This window comes from Malaya genurostris, chromosome 1 (genome assembly GCF_030247185.1).
Source record: "Malaya genurostris strain Urasoe2022 chromosome 1, Malgen_1.1, whole genome shotgun sequence".
In the NCBI taxonomy this organism is placed as follows: Eukaryota; Metazoa; Arthropoda; class Insecta; order Diptera; family Culicidae; genus Malaya; species Malaya genurostris.
In genome coordinates, this window is record NC_080570.1 from 54,973,985 (window position 1) to 55,001,851 (window position 27,867).

General features: G+C 38.1%; 1 protein-coding gene across 10 annotated transcripts in view; it reads left to right on the forward strand.

Moving 5' to 3' along the window:
• LOC131439920 (afadin) overlaps window positions 1-27,867 on the forward strand; it is a 225,740-nt gene that overhangs the window by 4,808 nt on the left and 193,065 nt on the right. For 2 of the 10 annotated variants that reach the window (XM_058611085.1, XM_058611088.1), the window contains exon 1: window positions 6,581-7,590. The exons of 2 other annotated variants lie outside the window; for them this stretch is intronic. The gene's annotated coding sequence lies outside the window, so the exon portion shown is untranslated. Of the gene's footprint in view, window positions 1-6,578; window positions 7,591-27,867 lie in introns of those variants that run through there. 6 more of the 10 variants (XM_058611028.1, XM_058611060.1, XM_058611069.1 and 3 more) reach the window with 4 other exon arrangements.

Below are 27,867 nucleotides of genomic sequence, written 5' to 3' on the forward strand. Positions count from 1 at the left end.
GACAATCAGATGGCCACATGTCAATATTGTCGAAAGAGCTGTTCACTACGGTAAGCCATGTGATAAACTGGACAAGGAGACAACCACATCAAAGGACAACGGTGCTTCCTTCACATCAACCCCAAGCAACCCCAGTACACCTGTGACAGCCACCAACAACAATGAAGCATCCCCTTCAACGAAACCATCAGTATCTCCTATAGAACAAAGTACACCAGCTGCAGTTAACAACTTACACTCCAACCAATGTACAACAAGGCGCATCTACAGCAACTCTCAACGAGCCCAAGACTACGATCAACAAGGACAACGAAAAGAAAACGGAAATCATCACACCTTATTACCAAAAGGATATCCAACGCATTGAGGTGACTCAAAATCGTTCCTCATGTTACTGTCTTATTAGATTTAGTTACTATAGAAGAACTAGATTTAAAGGAATGTATCATTTGGATGATTGTAATCTGTTGATGCAATAGATGAGGAGGTTTTATGCCTGCTGGAGAGCAACGCTGAACAGTCATCGCAAAGTGCCGTGTTGTATGCGGACTTAACACATGGATCAATAAGTCCCGAGTCTAACAATGGAAACAACGTTTTTTTTTTGCAAAATTTTTTTTTTATTCATCAACATAATCACCTTTTAGGGTGATACAATGGTTCTAACGTTTTTCCAATTTTTCAATACCATGTTTATAAAACAATTTATCTTTCGCTTCAAAATAAGCTTCAGTTTCAGCGATGACCTCCTCATTTGAGCCAAATCTTTTTCCCTGGAGCATTTTTTTAAGATCAGCAAAGAGCCAGTAGTAACTGGGGGCTAAATCTGGCGAGTATGGGGGGTGGGAAAGCAGATCAAAACCCAATTCGTTCAATTTCGCCATTGTTTTCATCGACTTGTGGCAGGGTGCATTTTGTTCCATCGAAAGCAATCGCGGCACCCACTTGGAAAAAAAAAATTTTTCATGCTCAATTTTTCATGAAGGATAGTAAATACACTTCCATATGATATCTGTGTCATCTCAGCAATCTCACGGAGCTTCACTTTACGATCTTTCATTATAATTTTTGTCACTTCACTCACATTTTCCGGTGTAACGGCTTCCACAGGTCTACCCGAGCGTTCCGCGTCATTTGTGTCGGTACGACCACGTTAAAACTCGGCGAACCACCGACAAATCGATGCTTTTGATGGACAAGAGCCCGGATAACATTTTTCAATCCATTGTTTCGCTTGCACGGTGTTTTTACCCATTAAAAAACAATGTTTTATCAAAACACGAAACTCGTTTTTTTCCATTTTTTAAACAAACTACAAAACGACTTTACTCCAACCTCGATAACTCAGCTGTTTCTGGTCGGATCGACTTAAAATTTTGACCCGTTTCAAGCAAAGGTTAGTACTCTAGAAAAATGTGATTACTGGTTTACTACGAGCGCCATCTCTGCTTTAGTCTCGGGACTTATTGATCCATGTGTTATTTATTGTGTTTATATGAGAAACTTATGCAGATTTTTAAATTATATGTAAGTGGATTCTAAAGTTCTGCGGAAAGACTCACCTGCATTAAAAATAGTAGTGTAATTCTTCGCACGAATTTCGCGCGTTTTAGCCTTCCACTTTGCGCGGATTTCGCGCGTTTTGGTTTTCGACTTCGCGCGGATTTCGCGATTGCATTATACAACGGAGCTGCTGGTCGTTTGCATTGGAGAAAAGTGGACAACATTATATAAAATCAGCCGTTCTAATGGCTTGAAATGTTATCTGAAGAACTATTAAGAATACTTCTTTGCAAATCGAAGGTAAAAATCATCAGTTTAGTGAAAATCAAAAATAATTTGATTTGTTTCGTGCACTTTTCGCTGTGCGAAAATCGTTCGAGAAAAATGTTCCGAACTTTGATAAATATTGTAGAGAAATTCGTTTTAAATTCTAGTAGTGAAAAGGGGGAAAGTTTCACAATTCATACAATCGATCAACTATCAATTCGAATTCGAAAGTAAAAGGTGATTTTTTTGAGGTTAGGATTTTCATGCATTAGTATTTGCTCAGATTTTTTGAGGTTATGATTTTCATGCATTATTATTTGCTCAGTATGCTCTGACATTTCATCATGAATAGACTTACTAACGAGCAACGCTTGCAAATCAGTGAATGGGCCCTAGAAAAGTTGGCAGAAAATCCGCTTTTTTATCGACAAATTTTGTTCAGCGATGAGGCTCATTTCTGGTTGAATGGCTACGTAAATAAGCAAAATTGCCGCATTTGGAGTGAAGAGCAACCAGAAGCCGTTCAAGAACTGCCCATGCATCCCGAAAAATGCACTGTTTGGTGTGGTTTGTACGCTGGTGGAATCATTGGACCGTATTTTTTCAAAGATGCTGTTGGACGCAACGTTACAGTGAATGGCGATCGCTATCGTTCGATGCTAACAAACTTTTTGTTGCCAAAAATGGAAGAACTGAACTTGGTTGACATGTGGTTTCAACAAGATGGCGCTACATGCCACACAGCTCGCGATTCTATGGCCATTTTGAGGGAAAACTTCGGAGAACAATTCATCTCAAGAAATGGACCGGTAAGTTGGCCACCATGATCATGCGATTTGACGCCTTTAGACTATTTTTTGTGGGGCTACGTCAAGTCTAAAGTCTACAGAAATAAGCCAGTAACTATTCCAGCTTTGGAAGACAACATTTCCGAAGAAATTCGGGCTATTCCGGCCGAAATGCTCGAAAAAGTTGCCCAAAATTGGACTTTCCGAATGGACCACCTAAGACGCAGCCGCGGTCAACATTTAAATGAAATTATCTTCAAAAAGTAAATGTCATGTACCAATCTAACGTTTAAAATAAAGAACCGATGAGATTTTGCAAATTTTATGCGTTTTATTGTTTAAAAAAGTTCTCAAGCTCTTAAAAACCCTGTATAAAGAAATCGTGTCAATTTTATTCGTATTTACGACATCCAGTTATGCCTCTGACATTACACACCCGTACTTTTTTATATGAAAACCCGGCTACACTCATAATTTCTTTTAATCTGTAGAATTATATTCTGGTGTCTAAATGACTATTTTTTATATTAAATACTTGAAGGTTGGCCAATATTGGTAAATTGTTTTGGCTGTGGGATTTATTTTAAGGTTAAAAATAAAATTATTCCAAAAAATATTAGAGGCAATTTTTTACATTTGGTTTTTCGGTTAGTTGGTAATACCCCATCGATTTCCTACAACTTTTTCTTGGACACCATTTTAGTACGATTTATAGTTTCCGAGTTATTAAAAGGAAGCGTTGAAGTTCGTCTCGCCTGAAATTATATTTTTAAATTTGTGTTTTCGGGCAGCAAAGTTGTCAAACGGTAATGTTTCTTTCCATTATTTCATTGATTACTTGGCTTACAATAAACGAATTAGGACAAATTCATATCCAACACATTAACTTCCACCCAAAGAAGAAATATCATCAAGTGGATATGTTCAATGCTTTTGTTACGCAAAAAACTAAACAAATGCACCGATTGCCATCTCATCCTTCGAGTCAGTGTATTGAACAGAGATTGTTGATCTCTCTCAAACTAAAGGTTTGATATATGGTATGATGGATTGGATTGAATCATATCTGACTGGTCGTAGTATGACCGTGAAAATTGGCGACTGCGTTACTCCATCATTCATCGTGAGCTCTGGCGTTCCCCAGGGAAGCCATCTAGGACCATTCATATTTCTGCTATCATTCGCCGACGATTTCAAGCTGTTTTATCTCATCAAAGATCTGAAAGACTCAAATTTCTTGCAGTCACAGTTGGATGCATTTTCTAACTGGTACAACGTCAACGGAATGGTTATGAATGCCTCTAAATGTTCCGTTATCTCCTTCTCTCGTAAACGAACCACGACCATGTATGATTACACTATTTCGCAAGCTGTACTAAAACGGGAGACATCAATTAAGGATCTAGAAGTGTTAATGGATTCAAAACTTAGTTTCACGGATCACATAGAATATACCCTCTCTAAGGCATCCAAGATGCTAGGTTGCATCTTTCGCATCTCACAAAATTTCTATAACATATACTGCCTGAAATCGTTATATTGCACTCTAGTTCGCGAGTATGCTGTTGTTGTTTGGGCATCATATTACCAAACAGATAAGCTACGCATTGAAACTGTTCAGTGCAAGTTCATTCGTTTTGCTTTGCTTCGCCTGCCCTGGAGAGTTCCATTGAATCTTGCAAGCTACGAAAACCGTTGTAGGCTCATACACTTCGATTTGCTATCTGTTCGCCGTGATACACAAAAAGCTGTTTTCCTCACGGACTTAATCCAATCTCGAATTGATTCTGCAGAAGTTTTGACATTCTTCGCGTAATTTGCGGTCTAATCCCTTTCTCAGAATTCCTCGTGCTAGAACCAACTATGGCTTCAATGAACCGTTTTCGAGTGTCGCGTATTCAATACTTGCTCTGATGAATTTGATTTCAATTTATCTCGTAACGCCATTCAAACCCGTTTTCTCCAAATCTTTTCCCGCCAGTTTTATTAGGATAATTAGTCAATATGGCTTTATAGTTTAAATGAGGGTAATTAGGAATTTCGTTATGTATAATCTGTTGATACAAAATATGAGAAGGTTTTATGCCTGCTGGAGAAGGAGAACCAAAATTTCAGCTCCAGCAGGCTTTCCCTTGCTCCTAAATAAACAAATAAACAAATAAACGGATGGAAAAGAGATGACCAAGATAAATACTTTAAATTGATCTCACAAATTTCCAATAGTAGCCCCCGGGGATTGATGTTTGTCATTGGATGTTAAGACTTACTTGTACTGAAGACGTTTAAAAATTTAATAGTAAACCCTTAGGGATTATCGAAAGTATTAAATTGGTTTTGAACTGTTGTTCATAATCTGCTCCACCGCTAGTGATATTACTTAGTAGTGTTTGATGAATGTTCGTAGCATAATAATGACAGGATCAATTTTCGATTAACGAATTAACATTTTGGTTTCGTAACAATCCTGTATATAACACGAGAAGTCTCCGAAGCTCCGTACAAAAGTTGGGGTTTCCAGCAATTCTACATACCTTCTATAGAGTAAGTCAAAAAGATAATTATATTTATTTTTAATTTTCGAGGCCCAACTTTTAGGCACCGGTTATTTAGCGGTTTGGCTGAAAGCCATTTTTGTGCTATTGGCTATGGCGTTCAAAGTTGTTTATGAATAATGAAATAAAGCGGAATATTTTCCAAAATTTACTCGATTCAACGGTCATGCCAAATTTGTCAATATAACGTATAATTTATGTGTCACGCAAGACTGCGTTTAAGGCGTAGATCACGAAGCCCCCAAAAATATTTTATTTTATTTGGGTTGAAGAAAGCAAAAAAAAAACAACCGCACCGAACGCCGAGTGCCACCTACAAGCCAACACTCGCGCGCACCGCGGAACACATTCGTACCGTTTACTTGCGAAAACATGCCTTCCTCCTTCTTGTTATTCGTCTCCGTCGTCGTCGTCGTCGTCTTCCTGTTACTGGTCGTAATTACCTTACCCCCTTAGTGGCGGCATCTTCTAGGTTGACGGTCGGCGGCGGCAGTGGCAGCAGCGGTCGTCTCCCGGACAACACCCCGTTCGCGAGTAAAAATCGACGTAAGAATGCCAACCGACTAAACAAAGTCACAAATACCGACACAGCCGACGAAAGAATTCCCATTTATTGTATCTCCATTATCATTTGCCGTCATTATTGCCAGAGAGTGTCTTCATGCCTTCCACACCGACTCCAGGCAGTCAGTCAGGCTGATCGAGCTTCGGTTAAAAGTCTTCCTGACTTGACTGCTTGACGAGATACCGGTTGGTGGAAAGAAGAAGGAAGGGAGGGCAGGAGGTATCGCAACAACAAGCAACAAGCAGTCCGCAAGTTCCCGTAACAATAATAACAACATGTCTAGAATCCATGACGCGTGACTTTGCACGGCTGGCGATGGTTGGCTGAGTAACCGATTGGAACCTCGTCGGTCGAGTGTTTTTTTTCTTCTTCTCTTCTCTTTCTCGTCTGCTGGTAGTGGTGGTGGTAAGGGAATGTGCAACGACCAAGAACTTCTACCATCAGCAGTATCCTCCTCATCGCGTCTCTTTGGCTTTTCTTTTTCGAGGCCCCCAAAATCATCAGGTAGTATTCGTTCGTTCGGCACTTGTTCCCTTATCGAACGGCACCCCGAATACCGACCGGCCTCGTGTGACGAAAGGATCGATTTGTCGGAGTACGCCAGGTAACTTCAGTCGCGTTCCACAACTCGACTGTCGGTCCCTCTGTTGATGTGTTGAGTATTTTCTGTTTTTTTTTTTGCGATCGTAGTTACGGGCAACCACAGTGTCATATCGGTACCTTCGTTTCACATTATCACGCACACATTCAAACCCAGTCGCAGCACCAGCAGCAGCAGCGTGTTAGTGAACTAGGAAAGACATTCGCCCAGAGCCTGAAGTTGTCGCGGGCGCCCGGGCTAGTTAGGAGGCTCTGCTACCTCAACCGTGTGTGTGTACATGTGAGAGTTATGTTTTCGTACCTTCCATAGCAAGAACTGCGTTCCATTTGACGTTTGTGTGAAGGAATTAGTAGCCGTTGTGTTTCGTCTCCAGTTAGTCGTCGTTTTCCAGTCTTTCCAGTGGAACGCAGATCGCCGCGAAGAGTGTGTTATTTTGTTTCTGTGTTACACTGCCACCGCCCAACGGTATCTAAACGTTTCCTCGTTTTTTTTTCTCTTTCTGGAAATCTCGATTGGGACAATTTCCTGCAACCGATGATACTGGTTGGCTACCTATTTTGCAATTGGATGATAAGAAAGGATCCGTATATGTTCCCGTGAAGAGAAAAAAAAATGTGCAGAATTTCCGGATAAATGAAACGAGAATGGAATGCAAGGTGTCCGTCCGCCAAACTTGAATGAGTCAACAAAGTGCGGTGAGTTCGCGGTGGTGACTTGAAGTCACTTCGTTTGCGATGACCTCATATTGAACCTGTGGAGAGCTTCGCTGATAGTAGGGAATAGCAACATCGCGGTGGATTGAAGTGATCTTGGGATTCGATCCAAGCCTATCACCGAACAGGTGTGTGTCTGTGTGTGTTTGTGTGACGAAGAAAAAGTGTGACGAAGTGCCGTGCTGTTGCGAGAGTGAAGGCAGTGAGATATCCACCACAGATTGCAACAAAGTGATAGTCGTCGTGTAATATTTGACCAATTTGTCTTGTCTTGGCTGGCAGGCAGAGCCGCGCGAAGAAGTGCCGCGACGTGCGTGCGTGCGTTCATTCAAGGCAGTGTGTGAATGTATTAATTGGATTATCGTTACAGTTTGTTTTATTTTTTGTTCCCGTCCGGGCGTCGAGTGTGTGAATACTACTACGGTACTGCTTGGTACTGCTTGGCAACGCGAAGGCATAAATTTGCATTTAATTTTTGTGTTTGTTGCGCCCGTTCCCCGTGAACGTGTTTTACGCTGGACTTATTTCGCTTTCCTGGACTGGTTTGGCCGTCGTCGCGAGTGCCGCCACCCGGTTTTTTTTCGCGCTTCTACTCCTGCAGGTTTGTAACTGGAAACTGGTTCACTGTCGTTCTTGTATAGCTTCTTCAATAGTAGGTTTTTTTTTCTTTCTTTCGATATACCTCTCTGGTTGCCTCTGCTTTATCTACACGGGCGTCAACAGGCAGGCAGGCAGGCAGGCGCACACAACGGTTTCCGACCGGTGCCATGTGAAGAAGGCAGCAGTATTTCTTGTCTTGACTAATTCATCAATGAAGGGACGATGACCTACCGATTACTACTTGGTTGATGATGATGATGCTGCTTCCAGCTGTTCTCGCTTCTCGACAATCGCCATTTGTGGTAGTGAGACGCGGAGGAAAAGTTTTCCGTTTAAATATTTTCAGTACGTGGATTTGAACTGGGATTCATGGGCACAAGTGAACGAAAATCACATGGTCTCTGAAGTCCCAATCGATTTAAATACACGCATCAATGAAAGACAACTGTTACATTTAGTTGTTCCAGTTGCATGATTTTATACAGTAGAAAAAGAAAACAGCTGACTCATTTAGCGTGCACTTCTACTTTGTTAACTGTCTGGAACAAGATTTGCCAATTACCAAATGTTCTAACACGGGAATATGTCTTTTATGTGCGGGATTATTTTCTCAAATTAGCGTAAAATGAATACGATGTGGAGTGTCCAAAACACCAAGACTTGTTTTTTCTCTAATACATTTATCGTTTTCGAACAAAAAAAAATGTTAAAAGATTAAATGACTACACTCTAATCGTAGAGATAACTTAGCATTAATTGATATTGTAAACAATAAGACGGGCTAGTAATGTCACAGGCATAACTGAAGGACGTAAATACGAATAAAAATGAGAATCGTTCGTATTAGTTGATTGTGTAAATTTCACAACTTTTACCGCTTCGCATTCAGAATTGTAACGGTGCATTTATACTAAATATTCAGTTTTTGGCGACAAATATTTTCTTTTTAAACAACGCGGAACAAATAAGAGTGAAAAATTGCAACCTACAGAATTTTGTTGTCGATCATCTCAAGTCGGATTTGCATATTTCAGTGGAAGAAACTATCAAAATGCGATACGGGATTAATTTCTGACGATCAGAAGAGCCAAATTGTGGAATTCTCTGCAATATTACCAGTCTGAAAAAAAGTTGGAACTGTAACTTTGAGCTATCATAGCTCAGTTGTTACTTGTCCAATTTCGATAAATTTTACACGCTCGAATTTTGTGAAGTTTGTAGATTGTTTTAAGTATATCATTATTGACGATAATGGTAGTAGTATAATAAAAATCCAATCACAAAAAATATTTTATATTTTCGGTTAAAAAATTTTACCCTATATAGTATGAATTTTATAAACAAAAGTAACAGAAGTAAAAAGCATTCAAACGGAGAGGTTGTTTTTCGAGACGAAAACAAATGTAAGCTGGTAAGGTAGATAACCTGTTGGTGCTAATCGCAAAGGCTGCTGCAAAGCCAATATTCGGGGCAATTCCAGTTTCAGAAGTACCTGGAACAGTGGAACTCACTTCACTGAGAAAGATGACCTAATCGATCTGAGAACTGTTTCATTCTGTAGGTTACACTAGTTCATGCACTAGCATTCATGTTTTTTTTTCAAAAATCAAGCCATTCTTTGTTTTATATGAGAATAAGAGAGATATGAGAAAGACATCATTACACCACTAGGTGGATAAAAAACAAGTTTTACTTAATTTCGTGAGATTTTTTGTGCTGAATTCGTAATTCTACTTTTTCTCAATTATAAAACAAGTATATGATAGATTTTCGATTGAAATGTACTAATAGAAAATTCAAATAATTTTCGAATTCTATACATTCCGAAATAATTCTAAGTTTGTGAAATATAAATTTTAATATTCTATCGATTAAAATTGATATCGTTTAGAAAAGCGAAAAATTTGGGATATATGTTTTTTTCCTAATTGTTTGTATAACAAAAATTAAGCAATGTATCATTTTTAAATTGTAGTTGGTTTCTTTTACCATGAATTAGTATGAAAAATTATTATATTTTTACGTTCTATTCCTTTTTGTATAAAGCCATCGAAATTATTTAAATTTTTTGTGTAAACACAAAACTTATTTCATTAGAAAAAATATGAAATGAAATAGATTAAATAGATGAAATCAACACGAATTGCAAATTTGAAATTTCCGATCTTCTACCAATTTGTTTTTGAGATTCTACAGAAAACCTAAAACACAATCAGAATTTTAGTAGTTATTGCGTTTGGGTTGTGCGTAAAAATTGTTTAGATCTTTTGTCCAAAATATAATTCAGTGAAATCTAAGTTTCAGTTTTTTTTTTAAATTTTGTTCATAATACATTTCCAGCCAACAATGAAAAAACTCATATAATTTAAAAAAAGGAAATTCTCTGCATTTGTACCAAATTTCTTGAGATTTTTTGAACGGATATATAATTTTTTTCACCAATACACTGCGAATGTCCCACTATTGATTCAATACTGAACTAAATTTTTGATACTGGAACTGGAACTGAGCTCTGGACCTGAGCCAACTGGAATGATAGATTTACAGAGTAGGAAAACTTCCTATAGCAATATAGCAATAGTTCCAAAAAGAACCGATTTATATAGCAATAGTTCCAAAAAGAACCGATTTATAGAAGCTCGACCTGAATTCAAGAACCAAACAGGCCCAAAGTTCAGTTGCAATTTAGTTCTAAAACTAAATTCTGAATTTGAATTCCGAAACTGAATTTTGTTCCGAAATACAGTTCCAGAATGCAGTTTCGTCCGGGTGCGAAAAAGGCAAACAAGCGTGATGAGTTTTCCTCATTGTTTCCAAAAGTATTAGAAAACTTTGGTTTTGAGATTTCTTCACGTTTGTGGTAGTGAGACGCGGAGGAAAAGTTTGGCGCCTTTGGCTAATCAGTGCTTAAAGCAGTTCAAATTGGACTGCCATCTCCGCGTAACAGTTCAATTTGAATCGCTAAGCAGACGCAAAGTTTACACTATTTATGTAACGACTTTTTGGATATTGCAGTGAGATGCAATATCCTTTCTGATGGCTAAAACGAAAACGAGTGACGACTGACTACTGGTCACCGCAGAGTATGAACATTTAGGGTTTTTTTGTCCAATTTGAACTGCACTGATAAGCCGAAGGCGAAACTTGAGGAAAGCTTAAATAAAATAAGTGCTTTTCTATACAAACCCAAAAAAAACCCTAAATGTTTGGTTTTGAGTTATTTATGGTTATCTCACTGTTGAAAATTGAATCACAAATTACTGATCTTATTCCCGATAGCTCGTAGAAAAAAATATGTTGTAAAGGGAAATTTTCACGATGGAGAACCCATTCTTGTACAGGGTTAATTTTGAAAAGACGCTCCATAGTAAAGTTCGTCGTAGTCGTGTTTGTAAAATTTCGACTTTGGGACCTGAATTTGTTTGATACCAAATATTGTAGAAATCCATGAAACGTCAAAATCTGGTATAATAAAAATTTGTTTTTTATTCGCGAAAATTTTCTAAGTATCAGAGATTTGACTTAAAAAAGGTAGGTGGGTAATGTCACAGACATAATTGGAGGGCTGACATCCTTCTTTCACATTTCTAAATATCGATAATTGTTCGAATTAGTTGATAGTAGCAGTAGTAGCAAAATTCAGGTTCGGAATTCAGATTAAGAATTCAGATCATGAATTTAGTTCTGAAATTCTTAGACTGAACTCTTCTTCAGATTCCAGGTTCCGAATTGATTTCTAGAATTGAATACCGAACCTGAATTGTGGAACTGACTTCATTTCCAAAATCCATGTTCCGAAGTTAGTTCCAGCTTGCAGGTTCTGAATTATGTCCCTGAATCCCGCAAATGAACCCTAGAGCTAAATTTAGGAATTAAATTCTGAAACTGAATTCAAGAAAAAAGTTTTGGAACTGAATTTCGGAAGTAAATTCGGGTTCAGAACTCAGTTCCAATTCTGATTCGGAGCTCGAATATAACATTCCAGATCTAAAATTCATGTATTGAATTTTTCTCCAGAGTTATAAAAATGAACTGTACAATTCGAGATATTCCCGATTGAATTCTACCTATTCTTCTACGGGGCAAGCTTAGAAAAGGCACCCCGTATTAAAGCCAAACGTATTTACGTCAAAAAAAAATCGGGATAACACCAGATCTTGACTATTCGTGCACTTCACAAAAAGAGCAAAACAAAAAACTCCTTAAATTTGAATTAGCAAAAAAAAAAAATGCGAACTTCGGAAGTCCGCGTAAAATCAGTTTTAATTTTCGAAATATACAGATATATAAATATAAATATACTTGGCATCCCTGTTTCGGCCCCATATTGAGACATTTTTAAAGATTTTATCGTTGATTAGGATTTGATTTTCAGGATTCTCGGTTTTTTAAGCAACACAATATTACAAATACCAGAGAAGATTCGGAGTGCATGAACCGTGGCATAATTCGAAACGACACCCATACTAGTACAAAATTGTGTTCCACAACAATACTTTTGTTTTTGCATTGCGTTGGAACGTTCCCCGGCATTGAATGTATTAGTGACGACGTTAACTTTTATTTGTGCTCATTTGGTACGAAATTCGCACTGCGAACGTAGCCTCTTTTGTAAACAATTATAGACTTTACAAGGGTCGATTTGTAGAATTTTTTTTTAAATAGAGGTTTTAACCTTAAGGTCATTCGCCTCTTCAGGCCAGAAAAACTTTCTGACCCTATGCGCGGGGTTGGGAATCGAACCCAGGCGGGCTGCGTGAAAGGCATCGACTTACCCATCACACTATACCCGTCCCCCCGGCTTGTAGAACTTTTTACGTCGTTGTTCACTTTTAGTTGTATTTTACTCCAATGTGAACGACCAGCACCTAAATGCTAGTGTAATTATCATTCTTTGAAGCGAAACTCACTCTGCGAACGGCTGCGATTTTTTTTCTATACCAGAACAAGCACTGCGTGAACTGCGCACGACGTACAAAGGTGATATGCAAAATGCCGATTTGCTAATATCAAAAAAAGAAAATGTTTTAATTCTTTGTGAAAACTGGTAGTGGCTCTGAAAAGAACCGTTTAATTAAGTCACTTCGATATTCCACGATACAACGCAGTAACAGCAGAATGTTTCTCCGCCATTTGCTTCATTCTGTGTCGGTATTATATTCAGGAACTGAATTCTTGATACTGGAACAGGATACTGGACCTGAACCAACCGGAATGAGGTGCCCAATAGACATAGTACTGGCTGGGTTTGGGTTAAAAAAAAAAATGTGTCGGATACGGGTGACGATTTTTTTAAAAGTACGGGTACGAATCGGGTTCAAAAATTTGGTCGGGTTTCAGATATTCGATCTTGATACCCGACCCGCAAAATAAAGCTGACAAGCTTGGATAAGGTTCGGGTAAAGAAAAATTATTTTTTTTTTGGATTCGGGTAGAGATATTTTATTTTCGATCAGGTTGACAAATTACTTACGCGACCATCTCTTGCAGAGCTCATAAAAGGCATTTTTATTGACTCAAAATAAACGAAAATGACGAAAAATAAATGTCACTTTCAGCTCCGCTTGCAAATTCAGCCAACGAGATCCATATCTAGTCAACGACCAAAGCGAAATGGTAGTTCTTGAATCGTGTTTTTTTACATTTAACCTTTCAGTCAATTTCGGTTTTCAGTGTAAATCGTATACTGCGCAGTATCGATACTCAACCGAAGCTTCGAGAATCTATAATGATAGACAACGATACACAATGACTTTTACCTTTACCAAAGAGGTTCCAGCGTGTAATAACTTTGATATATCATCAATTAGACTATTTGTATAACCAAACTTCACAGGTTTCAAATATCTTTAAGCAATTCGACTAAATTTTTCTTGTCGTAGGGACACGAGTGACGTTTACATTGACAGTTGAAGTAAGAGACGAAAATACTTCCTCTCTGTTCGATTGTTTTGATGTTCGATTATTTACCAAAGAGACAGTAAAAAAGTGCCTAATCTACCTAGCAGTGAGATGATACAGTGAATATTCTTCGATGTTTTTAGTTTTCATGAAATTATTTGAATGACCGTCGTTCTGACAGTTTGACAGTTTAAAATTTCAATCACTCATTACCTTGTAATTTTGGAACTGCAAGACGAATCGAAGATAGAAATTGTATGAAACCTTAAAATTATTTCTTTTAATCTAAACATGTGACAATCGACTAAGCATTCCATGAGATGTAGAAGTGAGTTCTTCTTTAAAGTTTTTGTCATTATTTATGGTACTTTCAGAAACCGCATTCAGAGACCAGCATAACCAAAAAATAGTTCATATGTTCATGAATTAATGTGACGAGTAAATTGAAATAGTTTTGAGCCCAACTTTGAAGATTTTTTGTGTCGTCATTTCCTATGGCGGTTTGAATTTAAAAAAAAACCTTCCTAATCCACCTAGTGGTGTTATAATACATTTCTCTTTTTTTCAAAACAGTCTCATAAAACATTTTTTTATCTTTTTATTAAATAATTTGTGACATTAATTTGGGCTCATTTTTGACACCAATTGATTCAGATTGAATCGAGTTGTTCACAAAAGCATTCTTCAGTGTTTATATCACATAGTAGGCATAATTTTTCCAACCAAGCGCTTGACATTTGCGTTGCCTTTTTGTATGAGAAGAGTGATGCTAATCTAAAAATCCTTTTTTAGTCCACTTAGTGGAATTTTCATAGATCTTGAAAAATCACCATAGGGAGTTGGGGGGGCGTTGTACATGAAATTTCCGAAATCGAAAAAAATGTTTGATGCCAAAAATCTTAAAATTGCATCAAACGTCGAGATTTAATGTCATCTCGAAAAAAAAAATTTTTTTAAATCGAATTTCTGAGACTTTCTGGGAATTGCTAAGTCCCAGAAAGTCGATTCAAAAAAAAATTTTTTTTTTGAGATAACACTAAATCTCGACGTTTCATGCGATTTTAAGATTTTTGGCATCAAAAAAAAAATTCGATTTCGGAAATTGCATGTCTCCCCCCTATGGTGCTTTTTCAAAATCGGAAATTTTCAAACTTTAACCGCTGGGCAGCACCTCTTACCCATGTCCGATTTAGCTCAAATTTTGCATGAGGAATTTTTCCGAGGTGCTTAAACTTTTAAGCACTAGAGCTTTACGAAATTAAAGGTTTTACTCGAATATAAGCCAAAATATTGGCACTCTTAAAAAAATCAACGTGTTTTGTCGGTTACGTCACTTATTTCATTATATCTCCGGAACCAGAAGTCACAGCCATTTGATCTTCGAATTTGATCAATGGCCCGAGAGTAGCTTTAAAACGAGCCTAAGTTTGTTGAACACATCTCTGAGAAAGTTGAGCGGTAAAAATATCTTTGAAAAGTGCACACACACATACACACAGACATTTTCCGATCTTGTCGGACTGAATTGAATGGTATATAACACTATGGGTCTCCGAGGCTCCGTTCGAAAGTCGGTTTTTCCAGCAATTCTAATACCTTTCTGTAGAGAAAGGCAAAAATAATTTTGTTTGGGACCATAAGTATATTTTGAGTTTTTGTTTACTTAATTCGTTTTGGCCTTCTTTTAGCTATTTCCGATACTTTCGCACACCGAATTCGGAAATCGTCAACGAAATATTTCAAGTGTTAACTTTAGGGAGAAGGAAACGCAGGAATTAAATTTTCTTGTCCTACCGCCAAAATTTCGTCGCGGGTATGAGAGAGGCAAACACGCTTAGCGATACTCGTTGAGCTTGAGCTTGAGCTTGAGCGACCACCCCTGGTTGCTACTCCGTTAGTGATCGGGATTAGCTGAAATTGTACAGAGAGTTTCTAGATGATCCATCCTGGGACTGATAAATCATCCTTCAATGTACATCTTCTGGTAATCCCAGAATTCATTGATCAGTACCGGCGCCGGCCAGGCCCGAACGTAGATCGTCTAAGGAATGGGAAGGGATGTTAGTCCAACACTTATTGTTACTAGAGGCCGTATATACTACTGCGCACCCCACAAGTGTCACGGGAGAAGGATATTTGTTAGTAAAAATTTCAGTATTGGTATTATTCGCGCGCGATTCAGTATATTCCGGTTTCAAGATGCTCGGATGCACCACTAAACTCACTGACTTCCCGAGTGAACGTTTCAACAATATTCTATCTTGAAGTCCCGGGAAGTCTTGATTCACAGCTCTTATTCGAGTAAAATGAAGAAAGATTTGCAATACTATCGCGTAACGAATAAAAACTTACCTATTTTTTATAAATGAAATTACGTGTTACAAAATAAACGAGTGAATTGGATTTAGACAAAATAGTTGTTATAAAATCATTATTTATTATTTATTATTCTTTATTATTTCCGCTTTATTATTTTAATTACTTATTAAAATTAATAATTAGTTATATGGGTTGATCTGGGCAGCCGGCTGCCGAGAAAAATCTTAATTTATTGTTTGAAATATTAATATCAAGTGTTTTTTTACTACGTGTTCAATATATCGATATATGTTATCTCTGTTATTAACTTTGTAATATCAACGGATTTTCGCAATAGTTTTAGATTATTTTTTTATCATTCAATTTATAATCCTGACAGACAATCAATAACATGGAAGAAGAAAACATTCCGAATAAAACTTTTTTCGAAGTTAGGCGGAAATCGACAGGTTGAATGAAGAGATAATTTAGTAAAATAGAGTAATCAGAAGTGAAACATTGAAAATATCTGATAACTGAAAGGAAAAAGAAACTCCTGCAATTGTCGCCTTTTACGACATGGAAGCAGGAACCCAGTGGATCTATTCTTGGTTCATTTTTTTCCGCCGGATTCCACACGGCATCTAAACTGGTACTGTCCGGAGAGAGCTAATAGGTACTATCAATCTCCTAGTGGACCCCAGCCCCTCGCTTAGCGATACTCGTTAATACATGAAACTTTAATTTTGAATTGTGGTTATGTCATATTACTGTAAATTGTATCATGAAATGCTGATCATATTTCCGATGACATGTAGCAAAAATTTCGTTGATACGTTCCGGTACATCAAGAGATATTCATGATCAAAATCTTATCGATCTCCTACAAAAAGTAAGTTTTAAGATTGTTCCTTGAAACACCATAAATTTCTTGATAAAAATAGCTCTAAAATTTAAATCTCTACAGATGCAACAATGGCAAAACTGCTTGATATGAGTTGCTCTACGATTTTGCTGAAGACAATGAATCTCTATTTCAACATATTCGGAAAATAATTTTTGGATCAGCCTAATAACCTCGTAACCACCCTAATACCACTTACGAAAGATGGCAACTCCGATTCCGATAGTTTTTTCGGAATAAATCGCTGATCGGAAATATAAGACAAAGCCACATTTTTTTCTCCCTAAACTATGGATTCGGACCACTGTGAATTGGTTTATTTTAAAAAGTTTACTAAAGTCTCTCATGTCAGACTACTCTGGAAAGGAGGGACGTGTCAAATTTCGGTATTATTGATGGGATGAGTCTCTAGAAAACTCGAATCTAATCAATTGAAATTGAATTACTACTTTCAGTTTGAACTGTTCGGTCGGTAGTGATGAGTCGCAGATGAAGCGTAATAAAGTAGAAAATGGTTATGTGCAAAGTGGTCGTACCCAACCAAACCCCTCAAAAGCCGAGTAGCTTTTAGCCATACAATTTGAGTGGCAGATTCGTAATTTAAAAACCAATTGCAAACACGGTGCAATTTAAAGATATTTAATGGATAACTGCCAACGAATGTGAATGTGTGACTAAACAACCTAACATTTCAGGGCGGTCCACGGTCAATTGCATTGGCAGCCAACTGGCGGCTGTTCCCACCAATCAAGGCACCATAGTTCCCTAGACATCATCAATCGATGGAAAATGTCCGATTACGTTGTCTCTCTCTTGTTGTTTTCCCCCCCTTCTTCTGGTGGTATTGCCTAACCTCGGGATCGCAAAAAAAAAAATTCCCTTGCGGCTACACACTCATACCATCTCACTCACTTGGCTTGCCTTGTATGATCGAATCAATTTAAATCGCTTCCGTTGAGTACGACCACAACCACGGCGACAGTCGCTGCCGCCGCCACCGTCCGTCGTAGTCGTCGTCGTCGAAATCTGCTTTCAACACGCGATGCCAACGAGATTTGCTCGCACTTTCCCTTTCTTCAGCAGCGAACGATCCGTCGGTCCGTGTGATGACACAACACATCACACCAATCGGGCTCTCCGACACACGTCACGGAGCAAACAAGTGTGTGCCGTAATTTCGCGGAATTGTTTGCTTGTGTATTGCCATGGACCAACCGTCTGGTCCTCCGGCGGCTATTTGATTAACGAAGCAAGCAAAGCAGCTCCGAGGTTTCGATTTCAACCGTCAGACCATCATCGCGACTTTTGGCGAAGGGCACCGCCAATCGATCGATCGAACAGAACTTCAAAACCGCTATTTCCTGTCTTCTACTCGGGAACGGCAGCCACTTGAAAACGCACAGAAAAAGACCGAAGCATACTTTCATATTCGGTTACCAATCGGTGAGATTGATGAATCGAAACGATTGACTTGTTTGTGGCGCCGTCATTTATCAATACTCTACACACGCTTAGAAAAAGTTTTTTTAAAGGCCGATCCTACTCGTATTCCGAAATAGTGGAACAGTTATTCAGATGTTACTTCTTGGACTAGAAAATAATTCAAATTGAGAGTAGAAATTACTCACGACTATTGATGGTATCCGTTCAAATTTTGTCATTTTTATATATCATTCAAAAATGAGTTTAAAACTCAGACTCCGAGTAATTATTTTCTAGCGTGCATTAGACATAAAAAAAAAACAATTAAATAATTAAATTACAATAATCCAGGATCAAGCAAATCTATTAGTTTCAAATATGATGTGAACAGAAGTGAATCATTCAATTCGTGTGAGGCTTAGAAGAAGGAAAATAGAAGTGAGCAGATGAAAACTTAAAGAGAGTTATGATTAAAATTTGGTCAAACAAGAATCAGTGTAAATAGTTCAAATGTTTTATTAAAAATTTAAATCTGTCTACATTTCAGGTTCAATTTATACAGAATACAGAAAAAGCTGTTTTAATCCACGTAGTGGTGTAATGATGCTTTTTTTCATATAACTCATTTTTTAATTAATATTACTAAGGGATTCTTCAAACTTTTATTTTATTCTTGAAGAAGAAGAACAAAAAAGATTGAAAGTTTTCAGTCAAGTTTATAGGAGTTCTTCGTTTTCTATTACGTTTTTGCTCTACGTGACGTTATAAATTTTAAATACGCTGTTGTTCCGGAAGACGCATCTAAACAAAAGTCATTAGCAGTCTATGTATGTATGAGGCCATAAAACTTTTCATTTGAGTCTAAATTTGGGAAAATCACCTCGGTGGTCTCGAAGAAAAATGAGTAGCGTTCCGTTTCTTGAATTTTTAACCACCATTTTCAGTACTTCCGGAACTGGGAATCTGGATATAACTGAAATAGGTTCGTTTAACCGGCAACTAACACTAACTAAAAACTGAAACAATTTTGAGCCAAATTTAGAAGGTTTTTCCTTTTTGCCCGTATTATTGTTCTAAACGACGGGTTGTAATTTCATACACACTTAACCCTACAAATCCGGAACCGGAAGTCGGATCGGGAAAAAAATCTACACTTACTTATGGGAACATGGAACCTTTCATTCGAATCTAAGTTTGTGAAAATCAGCCGTTTCTGAGAAAATAAAGTGATTTCCAAGCATCAACTAACCAAACCTGTTCAATTGAAGAATTATTCGGCTAGTTGAAGACATTTTACTCGATTTTTCCATGTCATTTATTAAAACATGCTCCTGAAAATGAAATTTTTTATACTTATCAACCTGTAATTCCGGAACCGGAAGTCGTATCCGGATGAAATTCGGTAGGGTTATATGGGATTGTGAGACCTTTAATTTGAACCTAAGCTTGTGATAAATGGATGTGCGGCTTCTGAGAAAATCGAGTGCGCTTATTTGTAATTTATTTTGCACATTTCACCCCGTATCTCCGGAACCAGAAATCGGATCGAGATAAAATTTAGTGGCAGGCAATGGGACAATAAAGCTTTGAATTTGAATCCGATTTAAAGATAATCTATTTGTATATATCTGAGAAAATCAAGTGCCCATTTTTCAATTTGTTGCTCATTTGGCCCGTTGCTCCGGAACCAGAAATCGGATCGAGATGAAATTTGGCAAGTAATGGAACAATAAAGCCTTGAATTTGAATCCGAGTTGAGAAAATCAAGTGCCCATTTTTCAATTTGTTGCGCATTTTGCCCCGTTGTTTCGGAACCAGAAATCGGATCGAGATGAAATTTGGTGGCAAGCAATGGGACAATAAAGCTTTTAATTTGAATCCAAGTTGAAGAAAATCGATTTGGATATATCTGAGAAAATCAAGTGCCCATTTTTCAATTTGTTGCTCATTTTGCCCCGTTGCTCCCGAACCATAAGTCGGATCGAGATGAATTTTAGTAATTTTCTTGGACAACAAGGCCTTTAGTTTGAATCCGAGTTGAAGAAAATCGGTTTTCTGAGAAAATCAATTGCATTTATTTTTTGAATTTGTTGCACATTTTAGCTGGTTACTCCAGAACCGGCAGTTCAATCCGAATAAAATTTAATGACAGGCTGTAGGAGACCAAGAGACCTTTCAGTTTAATCTAAGTTTTGTGAAAATCGCTCCTGCTATCTCCGAAAAAATCGAGTGCACATTTTTGTCGCATTCACAAACAGACATTTTGCGTACTCGACGAACTGAGTCGAATGGTATATGACACCCGGCCTTCCAGTCCTCGGTTCAGAAGTCGGTTTTCACAGTGATTGCGTATTATTTCTAAATGAGAGAGGCAAAAATATTCACTCATGTTTCTGTTTTAGCAAATGCGTATGTCCGGGCCTTTCGTATGACTCTTCCCATCATGTGTTGCATATCCTTGCATAACAAGTTGAGGTTTCGCTTGTAATGGTTTACGACATTTTTTGCGCCATTCGGCTTTTGTTTCCTTTTTAATTGAGGCTTGTTGGCTGTCGGCATACGATTTCCAAATCTTCGAACTCGATCATCAACGAAATTTCAGTCTCGAATGAGCCTGAAATTATTGAAATCGGTTCATCCATCTATATCCGAGCAAATTGAGCGGTAATGAAGTAATGGTCGTTTACGTCACTTATACCATTATATCTCCGGAATCGGAAGTGAAAGCCATTTAATCTTCTAGCATGATCCACGACTCAATAGTATCTCTCAAACAAGATGAAGATTGTTAAAATCGGCTCAGCTAGCGGAGAAAAAAAGACGAAGAGTGTTTTGTCGTTTACGTCACTCTTACTATCATATCTTTGGATCAAGAAGTGACCGCAGTTTGGTTATTGAACTTGAACAAAAATGCAATAAAATGGTATGTAATATGTGTTAAGCTTTGTATGTAATTTTAATTTTTTTTTCAATTATTCTTTCAAGCAAACACCATGCAATTTATTACGCTTTGAAGTGCTATCCCTAATGATTAGAGGAGATAATTGCTAATTAAAAACTTCATCTATGAATCGATAGAATTACTGTCAAAGTTCTTCAATATTTGCGCCAATGAATTTGCAATCCAGAGAAATCGTTCTGCCAACCGAACTACTGAGGATGTGATGAAACACAACTCAGAAGACTCCAGTAGAAAAAAATAAAAACTAGGTATAAGATCTGACTGTTCACGGCTGGTATGGTAAAAATTTTAGTCTCCACCCCTTGTAATCCAATATCGCACGGGAATTTTTTTTATCAAGCCTTTACCCTAACAATCGTTTCTCTCTTTGATTCTTTGGATGGGAAATGACGTGAGATTTCTTTGAGTCTCTATTGCCGTCTATTTTTCTTATCAAATTTTGGCTTGGTAAGAGCTGGAAATTCACATTTTATTTCAGCCTGGGTGAATTGAGTTAACTACAAAAATACTGAATCGATTATATTTAACTTGGTGCACTGTAGAAAGAGTAATATATACATAATGGACATTCGATCAAAAAAGTTTTTAAACTTACTTACTGTAACTTACAAGCCAGTATTCGATTGTTCGAGCCCCAACCTGGAAGGATTCTTAGTGTCAGGATCGTAGTACTAGCAATGAAATGATTCTGCACGCTATGAATCGAATGCAAATTCTGTTGGAACAGAAAGGTTGAATTCCACAAAAAGGAATGTGATGCTAAGACATTTCTTTTACCAAAAAAGTTTGGTAACCACTGTCCTACTTCCAGATGTTACCAAAAAGCGTATTGTCTCATTGTGGATGGCAAGACGTACGCGAAAACAGCTTCCGAGACATAAGTTTGATGTCCCAGAAGACGGTAGAAAGCATAAAATGTCAGTTTGTCAAAAATATATTATTTGGCAAGCAATTTGCTCATGTGGAAAGTGGGACACACAGTTTGTGACAACCGGTACGACCAACAGTGCCTGTACATAATGGTACAAAAGTGTCCACTTCCACTTTAAAGATCATACCATGGTCCTACACTTTTCTGGTCGGATTTAGTCTCGTGCCAACAGTCAAAAGGCGAATGAGGTCACCGGAAGCATCGGAACTACGGTGACTTGAGAAGTACTGAACCATCATGATGCAGGCGCTTCGGAATGATCCTAAGGAAGTGTAATCGGAGGAAGATATGACAGGTCCAAACGTTGTTCAAGAGCATTAAGAGGAAGGTTCGTACGTTTTATTATGGTTATGAATTTGAATACAAGCAACAGGTTCAATAACTTCGTGGATTTGAATCCGTGCTAGTTTGGAGATGATCGGTTGAGTGGGTGAATTTTCCCATCTGTTTCCTTGTGATTTCATTCACCCTTTACAACTTTACTCGATACAGTTTTGACTGAAAATCAAATGAAGCTGATCAAATCATTCGGATGCATGAAACTTTACCTGTCCATTGATAGGAATCTGTTACCTGTCTGGGTAAAAATTTCGTATACTGTTTTTTTTAGTGTAGATTTCAGCGAAAGCTGTTGCTACTATTTATCAAAAGCCGCACTCCAGCTCCAGCTCTGTTTTGGGCTGATTTAGTCTCTTGTCACTAATCGAATCCTTCGTCTGGGAATAGTATAAGGTACCAAAGGTTAAATACGTGCCACGAAACTATTCAAAACTTTGTCCAGTATAGAAGCACTGGACTCCAGTTAAGCGGAAATTCTTCGAAACTTAGATGGAAGCTCCAGCTCTGTTTTGGGCTGATTTAGCCTCTTGTCACTAATCGAAATTCGTCTGGGAATAGTATCAGGTACCAAAGGTTAAATACGTGCCACGAAACTATCCAAAACTTCGTCCAGTATAGAAGCACTGGACTCCAGTTAAGCGGAAATTCTTGGAAACTTAGAAGGAAACTCCAGCTCTGTTTTGGGCTGATTTAGCCTCTTGTCACTAATCGAAATTCGTCTGGGAATAGTATCAGGTACCAAAGGTTAAATACGTGCCACGAAACTATCCAAAACTTCGTCCAATATAGAAGCACTGGACTCCAGTTAGGCGGAAATTCTTCGAAACTTAGAAGGAAGCTGATGATTTCAAGAGAAGATTAAGAATCGTCTCCAAAATCTGAATTTATCGGTACGCGATCTTACCAAGAAACTGAAACCATCGAAAATTATCGTGTTTTGTGTTTGCAAATCATTCAAGTTGTTTGGAAGTAAAATAAACCGAAAAATAAGCTTCATCTTAATGATATGACCAATTGATCAATTGACTCTGAACTGGACAAATGGACAAGATTGTGGTTGAGAAGAATCCCCAATCTCCTATCCCCAAGTAAGGCTGTAAAAATTCATACGTGCATAAAGTGAAGCACGAGTGAGGACTGAAGGCGTGCAAAGTGAACAAAGATGCCTAACCATGACGACAAGCAAAATTTCACTGCAAAAAGGAGCTTTACACAAACTTTTTGCAAAAATTTTTTTGTGCCATAATGGACGGCGAAACATTCATGCAAGAAGACCTAAAATAGCTTCTTGATATGGTTTTTAGTACGCCGCTACCGAGCATTTCCGGATAAAGAAGGTGTCCAAATTTCCTAGTGAGTATTTGATTTGGTAGGTCATATGTAATTGCGGTCGAAAATCTTCATGTTTCGTTCCCACGGAGAAAAAATGCCTGCGAAAGCGGTTGCATTTATCAAAAGCCGCACTCCAGTTCCAGCTCTGTTTTGGGCTGATTTAGCATCTTGTCACTAATCGAAATTCGTCCGGGAATAGTATAAGGTACCAAATGTTAAATACGTGCCACGAAACTATCCAAAACTTCGTCCAGTATAGAAGCACTGGACTCCATTTAAACGGAAATTCTTCGAAACTTAGAAGGAAGCTCCAGCTCTGTTTTGGGCTGATTCAGCCTCTTGTCACTAATCGAAATTCGTCCGGGAATAGTATAAGGTACCAAAGGTTAAATACGTGCCAAAACCAGCCAATCCAAAACTTCGTCCAGTAAGTCCAGCAATGGACTCTAGTTAAGCGGAAATTCTTCGAAACTTAGAAGGAAGCTGATGATTTCAAGAGAAGGTTTTGTGTTTGCAAATCATTTAAGTTGTTTGGTAGTGAAATAAACCGAAAAATAAGCTTCAACTTAATGATATGACCAATTGACTCTGAACTGGACAAATGGACAAGATTGTGGTTGAGAAGAATCCTCAATCTCCTATCCCCAAGTTAGGCAGTAAAAATTCATACGTGCAAAAAGTGAAGCACGAGTAAGGATTGGAGGCGTGCAAAGTGAACAAAGATGCCTAACCGCGACGACAAGCAAAAATGATCTTTACACAAACTTTTTGCAAAAATTTTTTTGTGTCATAATGGACGGCGAAACATTCATGCAAGAAGACCTAAAATAGCTTCTTGATATGGTTTTTAGTACGCCGCTGCCGAGCATTTCCGGATAAAGAAGGTGTCCAAATGCCTCACAACTCTCCAGTTCTGTTTTGGGCTGATTTGGCTTCTTGTCACTAACCGAAACTCGACCAAGATTGGTATAAACTACCAGATGTTAAATACGTGCAAAAAACAACCAATCACTAAACTCTCCAAAACTTCGTCCAGTGTGGAAGCACTGGACTCTAGTTAAGCGGCAACTCTTTGAAATTAAGAAGGAAACTGAAAGAAAGCTGGGAAGAGGATTAACACCTAAATCAATTTATTTGTTCGGGAGCAGAGAAAAGCCTTCTAGAGATGAAATTTAATACCTCTTTCTCCAAAAGACACCAACAGATAGATTGTTTCTAATGTACATGAAATTCTATTATTCGGAAATAAGCAACTAGTTTTGTTGAATTATGAGTAAATCGGGTTTTGCTGTTATTATTATGGTGTCCAGACAGGTTTTATTCTCTATTATCTTTCATGCATTATAAAAAAACGCCCCACACGAAACAACCAACTCAACCACGACATTAACATTATCATTATGCCGAAGGTCAAGTGCAGGCGGAAACATCAGGTACACGAACATACACACACACAAACAGCGAGAGCAAAGTAGAAGAAATGCAAAAAAAAACCACATTGATAATTGCCCCTCCGGTTACCGCTTTTATGTTTGTTTACTCCCATTATAATGCAGATGAAAAGCACTGCTGCGCTCGGAAGCACTTCGAAACTTCCATCCGATGCAATGCAACGGCAATGCAGCAGCAGCAGTGTCGGTATTGTTCCGATGAGTGGACGAACAGACGCCCCCTCTTCGGTGGAAATTTAGCTGTCGAAATTTTCATATTTGTGCGGTGTCCCTTTTGGGTTTGCGCTGCCGGCCATGCTGCAAAATTCACCGCACCAAAAATTGTCCTGGGTTATCCTGGGTATTTGTGCGTCATATTAAATTCGGCTTCTGGCTGTCCCTGCAGTGTAATTTTTGTACATTCCGAAAAATTCTGGCGAGTGCGACTAATTTGTGCATGGGTTGGTGCGTCGGTTGTGAGAACTAATTTTCTGCCATAGAAATGTGGCTTGGTTTGAACTGAAAGTTAATTTAATTATGCGTACACCAACACACAATCGCAGTTTTGCTACAGTGGTTTTGAATTCTAGTCACATCGAACTGATAAATTCCGTACTATTCAAATTGAAATGTACTTTGATTAGGGACAATAAGGCATATGCATTGATTCATGAAATTTAATAACAATCTAACTATTCGACTCGTCATGGCCTGGAAAATAAATGGCTAGAAATGTAATAATCTAACTATTTGACTCATCAAGGCTTGGCAAAAGTGATGCCGGAATATCGGAAATTATTGTTGACCTACCAAATCGGAAACATTTTACGGATATGCGGATTCGTAAATCTTAAATTCGATATTTTTGTAGAAATCTATAGAATCTACTATCAATGCGGTAAATCATTGCTAAAAACGAGAAGATACTGAATGTTTTAGTTCGAATCGCAGCTCGAAATCGACTTCGTTGTGCACAGGCTACCGAGCCCTTCGAGTAATGCACTAATGCCAAATCAGGCCAAAATAGTACTGGATGCTGACGTTTTCGGATCCTGGAGAATCTTGGAGCGCCGTTGCAAACATTATCGAACGCAATCATCCACTGTTATCGTATCTGTTGCCACAAAATGGTATCGGAGGTGTATTCCACACTCACAAATTGCTTGCCAAACTATTGCCTTTTTTGTCGAAATGTTATGATTATATAACGTTGGATTCATCATCCATGTTTATGTCATTTGATTTGACAATTGCAACTTGTTTTTCACTTCTTTTAGGCTTTTTTTTTATGCTTCCTCTGTCCATTGCGATTCTTTGTTCGATCGACGGCACTCCCAGCTTTTTGACCACAATATCGTACGGAAGCACCTTTTTTACGGATGAAAATGCAAGATGCACGATTTTCTGGACCAAATTTTTACTAACCGGACTAGATTACCGTCAAGATTTTCCCTTGTCCTGTGAAACGTTGGACGTTTCGTCACAATTTCTTTTCACTTTTCCTGGAAAACGCTTCGAATTTTGGTACAAACTAACGTTTCGAAAGTTTATTCCTTCATCTTCAGGGCAAAACCGACTAAAAATATTCTCCGTCAAGTAGATTGCATATTGCAATATTTCAATGCTCAATCTTAGTCGATGTGCGTGGGAAGTGTTGGTTGCAGATTAGTCGTTTCCGAATCTGTTATTTTTAATGTTGCAACCTACTTGACGGAAAAAATATTTGTAGTCGTTTTGCCCTGAAGATTAAGGAATAAACCTTCGAAACGTTGGCCGATAACGTGAAATAAATATTTCAAAAGGAACAAATGACAAAAAAAGCTATCTTTCAATTCAATCAATAAAAGTGGTCGTACCCGTTTCTCAGTGCAAACTATGTGACGCTTCAGTTCTTTTTTATGATTCGATCTACCGAAACAGTTCAGGAACGAATTGCACAGCTGTAGTTTTTCTAGTCTGCTTCGTTGACTGAGCAGGACGATTTAGACAGGGCATTATAAATACTGAATTTAACTCCAGGATTCAGTTCCTGGTCCAGAATTTTGTTCCAGAATCCAGATACCGAACAGAATTCTGGTCCAGAATTCAGTTTCTGAATCCAGATTCAGAGTTCTGTATCAGGTCCCGTATTCAGAACCAAAATTCGGATTTGGAGTCCAGTTCTAGAATCCTGTTCCAGGATTCAATTTCAGAATTTATCCTCAGAAACCAGATTAATAATACAATTCCTAGTCAAGATTACAGTTTCATAATCTAGGTTCCGAATTCAGCTCCTGACCCAGAGCTCAGTTTCAGCATGCCGGTTCAAATTCCAGTACCGAAGGTCCAGAATGCAGTATCGAAATTCAGAATTTTAGAATTCTGGTCCAGAATTCAGTTCCAGTTCCAAAATTTAGATCCAGAACTTAATTCTACAATCCAGGCTAGTATCCCGTTTCCGAATTCAGCTTCGCAATTCAGTCCTGAAATTCAGTTCTCGAATCAAGGCTCAGAATTTCGTACCAGGGTCTTCCGCGCGGGCAATTCGGTGACCTGACACTTTTGTTGTCTTGCGTTCGCCAGATACCGACAGGAGTAGCATTGTACTCAAACTCGTTAAACATGGAAAAATCCAGGTTCCGAATCCAGTTTCTGGTCCAGAATTTAGTTCCGAGATCCAGGTGTTGAACTCAGTTCTAGAACTCTGGTGCAGAACTCAGTTCCCGAAACCGAGTCCAGAATTCAGCACTAAAATTCGGATTCAGATTTAATTTCTTGGT